The sequence below is a fragment of the Procambarus clarkii genome, chromosome 42, assembly GCF_040958095.1.
Source record: "Procambarus clarkii isolate CNS0578487 chromosome 42, FALCON_Pclarkii_2.0, whole genome shotgun sequence".
NCBI lineage: Eukaryota > Metazoa > Arthropoda > Malacostraca > Decapoda > Cambaridae > Procambarus > Procambarus clarkii.
The window spans coordinates 827767-833766 of record NC_091191.1 but is presented as its reverse complement, the minus strand read 5'-3'; the positions used below and the strand labels follow the sequence as shown (position 1 = coordinate 833766).

General features: G+C 53.0%; 1 protein-coding gene across 2 annotated transcripts in view; it reads left to right on the top strand.

Moving 5' to 3' along the window:
* Positions 1–6000, top strand: part of LOC123748905 (uncharacterized) — a 113112-nt gene that overhangs the window by 78702 nt on the left and 28410 nt on the right. The window contains exon 1 of one of the 2 annotated variants that reach the window (XM_069339793.1): positions 4728–4959. The exons of the other annotated variant lie outside the window; for it this stretch is intronic. The gene's annotated coding sequence lies outside the window, so the exon portion shown is untranslated. Of the gene's footprint in view, positions 1–4727; positions 4960–6000 lie in introns of those variants that run through there. 2 annotated transcript variants of the gene reach the window in all.

Genomic DNA, 6000 nt, shown 5'->3' with positions numbered 1-6000 from the left:
ATATATATATATGTATATATATATATATATATATATAACTGTAAAGTATGGGTTCTGGGAGTATGGGTTCGAGTCACTTCTGGGGTGTGAGTTTTCAGTTGCATATGTCCTGGGGACCATTCAGGCTTGTTCGCATATATATATATATATATATATATATATATATATATATATATATATATATATATATATATATATATGTCGTTCCTAATAGCCAGAACGCACTTCTCAGCCTACTATGCAAGGCCCGATTTGCCTAATAAGCCAAGTTTTCATGAAATAATTGTTTTTCGACTACCTAACCTACCTAACCTAACCTAACCTAACTTTTTCGGCTATCTAACCCAACCTAACCTACAAAGATCGGTTAGGTTAGGTTAGGTAGGGTTGGTTAGGTTCGGTCATATATCTACGTTAATTTTAACTCCAATAAAATAAAATTGACCTCATACATAATGAAATGGGTAGCTTTACCATTTCATAAAAAAAAATTAGAGAAAATATATTAATTCAGGAAAACTTGGCTTATTAGTCAAATCGGGCCATGCATAGTAGGCTGAGAAGTGCGTTCTGGCTACTAGGTACGACATATATATATATATATATATATATAACCCATCCACCATATTCCCTGCCCACCACACACCTGTTCACCACACACCCGTCCACCACACCCGTCCACCACACACCCGTCCACCACACACCCGTCCACCACACACCCGTCCACCACACCCGTCCACCACACACCCGTCCACCACACCCATCCACCACACCCGTCCAACACACACCCGTCCACCACACACCCGTCCACCACACACCCGTCCACCAGACACCCGTCCATCACACACCCGTCCATCACACACCCGTCCACCACACACCCGTCCACCACACACCCGTCCACCACACACCCGTCCACCACACACCCGTCCACCACACACCCGTCCACCACACACCCGTCCACCACACACCCGTCCACCACACACTCGTCCACCACACACTCGTCCACCACACACCCGTCCACCACACACCCGTTCACCACACACCCGTCCACCACACACCCGTTCACCACACACCCGTCCACCACACACCCGTCCACCACACACCCGTCCACCACACACCCGTCCACCACACACCCGTCCACCACACACCCGTCCACCAGACACCCGTCCATCACACACCCGTCCATCACACACCCGTCCACCACACACCCGTCCACCACACACCCGTCCACCACACACCCGTCCACCACACACCCGTCCACCACACACCCGTCCACCACACACCCGTCCATCACACACCCGTCCACCACACACCCGTCCACCACACACCCGTCCACCACACACCCGTCCACCACACACCCGTCCACCACACACTCGTCCACCACACACTCGTCCACCACACACCCGTCCACCACACACTCGTCCACCACACACTCGTCCACCACACACCCGTCCACCACACACCCGTTCACCACACACCCGTTCACCACACACCCGTCCACCACACACCCGTCCACCACACACCCGTCCACCACACACCCGTCCACCACACACCCGTCCACCACACACCCGTCCACCACACCTCCATCCTGGCCTCAAGCAATCTCAGAAAAAGAGCAAGTCATCGCTCCAGTCTCCTTCCAAGTATTTCTCAGTAATTTTAGGAAGTGAATGTGTCGCAGCGTCGCGCTAGGACCAGGGGGGACTGCTAGGACCAGGGGGGACTGCTAGGACTAGGGGGGACTGCTAGGACCAGGGGGGACTGCTAGGACCAGGGGGGACTGCTAGGACCAGGGGGGACTGCTAGGACCAGAGGGGACTGCTACCCGCCAAACACACACCGAAACTACGACGTTGGTACAACGTTCGAACAAGTTTTAACACCTCTTAACCAGTTATAACAACCAATATAGCAAGTTGTAACAACGTTCTAATACGTCATAAACACGTTAAACCAAGATGTAACAACTTTATTACAAGTTGTAACAAGCGGAAAATAGAGACAGTTACGGTTTGTGTTTCCAGGGTAGGACCAGGGGGGGACTGCTAGGACCAGGGGGGGACTGCTAGGTGATGGGGGACTGCTAGGTGAGGAGGACTGCTAGGTGAGGGGGGACTGCTAGGTGATGGGGGGACTGCTAGGTGAGGGGGGACTGCTAGGTGAGGGGGGACTGCTAGGTGATGGGGGGACTGCTAGGTGAGGGGGGACTGCTAGGTGATGGGGGCTGCTAGGTGATGGGGGGACTGGTAGGTGAGGGGGGACTGCTAGGTGATGGGGGGACTGCTAGGTGATGGGGGACTGCTAGGTGATGGGGGCTGCTAGGTGATGGGGGGACTGGTAGGTGAGGGGGGACTGGTAGGTGAGGGGGGGAATGCTAGGTGATGGAGGACTGCTAGGTGATGGGGGCTGCTAGGTGATGGGGGGACTGGTAGGTGAGGGGGGACTGCTAGGTGATGGGGGGGACTGCTAGGTGATGGGGGGACTGCTTGGTGAGGGGGGACTGCTAGGTGATGGGGGACTAGGTGATGGGGGACTGCTAGGTGATGGGGGGACTGGTAGGTGAGGGGGGGAATGCTAGGTGATGGGGGACTGCTAGGTGATGGGGGCTGCTAGGTGATGGGGGGACTGCTAGGTGATGGGGGACTGGTAGGTGAGGGGGGACTGGTAGGTGAGGGGGACTGCTAGGTGATGGGGGACTGCTAGGTGATGGGGGACTGGTAGGTGAGGGGGGACTGCTAGGTGAGGGGGGACTGCTAGGTGATGGGGGAATGGTAGGTGAGGGGGAATGCTAGGTGATGGGGGACTGCTAGGTGATGGGGGCTGCTAGGTGATGGGGGGACTGCTAGGTGATAGGGGGACTGCTAGGTGATGGGGGACTGGTAGGTGAGGGGGGACTGCTAAGTGAGGGGGGACTGCTAGGTGATGGGGGAATGGTAGGTGAGGGGGGACGCTAGGTGAGGGGGACTGCTAGGTGATAGGGGACTAGGTGATGGGGGGGACTGCTAGGTGATGGGGGGACTGCTAGGTGATGGGGGGGACTGCTAGGTGATGGGGGGACTGCTAGGTGATGGGGGGGACTGCTAGGTGATGGGGAACTGCTAGGTGATGGGGGGGACTGCTAGGTGATGGGGGGACTGCTAGGTGATGGTGGGGACTGCTAGGTGATGGGGGGACTGCTAGGTGAGGGGGGACTGCTAGGTGATGGGGGACTGGTAGGTGAGGGGGGGATCGCTAGGTGATGAGGGACTGCTAGGTGGGGGGGACTGCTAGGTGAGGGGCGGACTGCTAGGTGAGGGGGGGGACTGCTAGGTGAGGGGGACTGCTAGGTGATGGGGGACTGCTAGGTGAGGGGGGACTACTAGGTGATTGGGGGACTGCTAGGTGATGGGGGACTGCTAGGTAAGGGGGGACTGCTAGGTAAGGGGGACTGCTAGGTGAGGGGGGACTGCTAGGTGATGGGGGACTGCTAGGTGAGGGGGGGAATGCTAGGTGAGGGGGGGACTGGTAGGTGACGGGGGACTGCTAGGTGAGGAGGGACTGCTAGGTGAGGGGGGGACTGCTAGGTGAGGGGGGACTGCTTGGTGAGGGGGGACTGCTAGGTGAGGGAACTACTTACTAGGTGAGGGGGAACTACTTGCTAGGTGAAGGAACTACTTACTAGGTGAGGGGGAACTACTTGCTAGGTGAGGGAACTACTTGCTAGGTGAGGGAACTACTTGCTAGGTGAGGGGAACTACTTGCTAGGTGAGGGGAACTACTTGCTAGGTGAGGGAACTACTTGCTAAGTGAGGGGAACTACTTGCTAGGTGAGGGAACTACTTGCTAGGTGAGGGGGAACTACTTGCTAGGTGAGGGAACTACTTGCTAGGTGAGGGAACTACTTGCTAGGTGAGGGAACTACTTGCTAGGTGAGGGAACTACTTGCTAGGTGAGGGAACTACTTGCTAGGTGAGGGGGAACTACTTGCTAGGTGAGGGAACTACTTGCTAGGTGAGGGGGAACTACTTGCTAGGTGAGGGAACTACTTGCTAGGTGAGGGAACTACTTGCTAGGTGAGGGAACTACTTGCTAGGTGAGGGAACTACTTGCTAGGTGAGGGGGAACTACTTGCTAGGTGAGGGAACTACTTGCTAGGTGAGGGAACTACTTGCTAGGTGAGGGAACTACTTGCTAGGTGAGGGAACTACTTGCTAGGTGAGGGGACTACTTGTTAGGTGAGGGAACTGCTTGCTAGGTGAGGGAACTACTTGCTAGGTGAGGGAACTACTTGCTAGGTGAGGGGGGGACTACTGTATTCAACGTTTCAATACCTGTAATTCCTGCTCATTAAGCAACCACACACACACACACACACACACACACACACACAGACACACACACACACAGACACACACACACACACACACACACACACACACACACACACACACACACACACACACACACACACACACACACACACACACACACACACAGACACATCGGATTTTAAACGAATATTTTTCTCCACTCTCAAATCCTCATTACGTCTCACACCAGTTGAATTGATCGCCTCCTGTTTAAATAGTTACTGACAGGGGGATTCCTCAAGAGTCTATATAAAAATACAAGAAAAGAACGAAATATTTTATTAAGTGTGGAGCACGTTCGTCCAGACGTCGTGGCCGGCGACCACTGGCAACTCCTCCTCCAGTCAGCTAATAAGAACTCGAGAAACAGCCGCGTGCAACTCAGTAGCGCACGAGCCTTCGTGAGGTGGGGTGTGGTCGCTCGCCGACCTCTCAAATATCACAGACCTAACTTTTGGAAGATTGTCAGTGTCTCGAAAATAAAGTTTTAAGCCGTGAAGAAAGCGTAAATGGAAATGTTGAGAGCTTTGCGTTAAGACTTTGGGAGAGTTTAAGGGATCGTGATCCTGTGTGTGTGTGTGTGACTGGAGTTTTAGCAACGTGGTGTAAGGTAAGTAAGGGTTTCTACAGGAGTTTTCAAGGCTTGGTGAGGGAGGAGGAGGTCGATCCTGTCCAGACCTTTCCCGTCCTCTCTCCTTCTCTCAGTATACTCACCTACTTCTTCTTGCGGGGGTTGAGCTCTTGCTCTTTGGTCCCGCCTCTTTACTGTCAGTTAACTGATGTGCAGGTTCCTACGTCTATTAGGCTCTATTAGATCTACACTTGAAACTGTGTATGGAGTCAGCCTCCACCACATCACTTCCTAATGCATTCCATCTGTTAACCACTCTGACACTATAAAAGTTCTTTCTAATATCTATATCTAGGCTCATCTGGATACTCAGTTTCCACCTATGTTCCCTTGTGTGTGTGCTCCTTCGTGTTAAATAAATTGTCTTTATCTACCTTATCAATTCCTAAGAATCTTGTATGTGGTGATCATGTTTCCTCTAACTCTTTCTTCCAGCGACGTGAGGTTTAGTTCCCGTAGTCTCTCCTCGTAGCTCAAACCCCTCTGCTCGGGTACTAGTCTGGTGGCATATCTCTGAACCTTTTCCAGTTTAATCTTGTGCTTGACGAGGTACGGACTCCATGCTGGAGCTGCATACTCCAAGACTGGTCTGACATACGTGGTATACAAGGTTCTGAATGATGCCTTACACAAGTTTCTAAAGGCCGTTCTTATGTTGGTCAACCTGGCATATGCCGCTGATGATATCCTCTTGATGAGGGGTTCAGGGGACAGGTCTGGCGTGATATCAACCCCCAGGTCCTTCTCACTCTCCGATTCTTGAAGAATTTCATCTCCCAAATGATACCTTGTATCTGGCCTCCTGATCCCTACACCTATTTTCATTCATTTACATTTGCTTGAGTTAAGCGCTATCTAGAGATCTTGAGATGATTTCGGGGCTTGGCGTCCCCGCGGCCCGGTCCTCGAACAGGCTTCCGTTTTGTTACCACCAGGAAGCAGCCCGTTGGAGCTGTCTGACTCCCAGATACCTATTTACTGCTAAGTGAACAGGCGCATCAGGATGAAAGAAACTGCCCA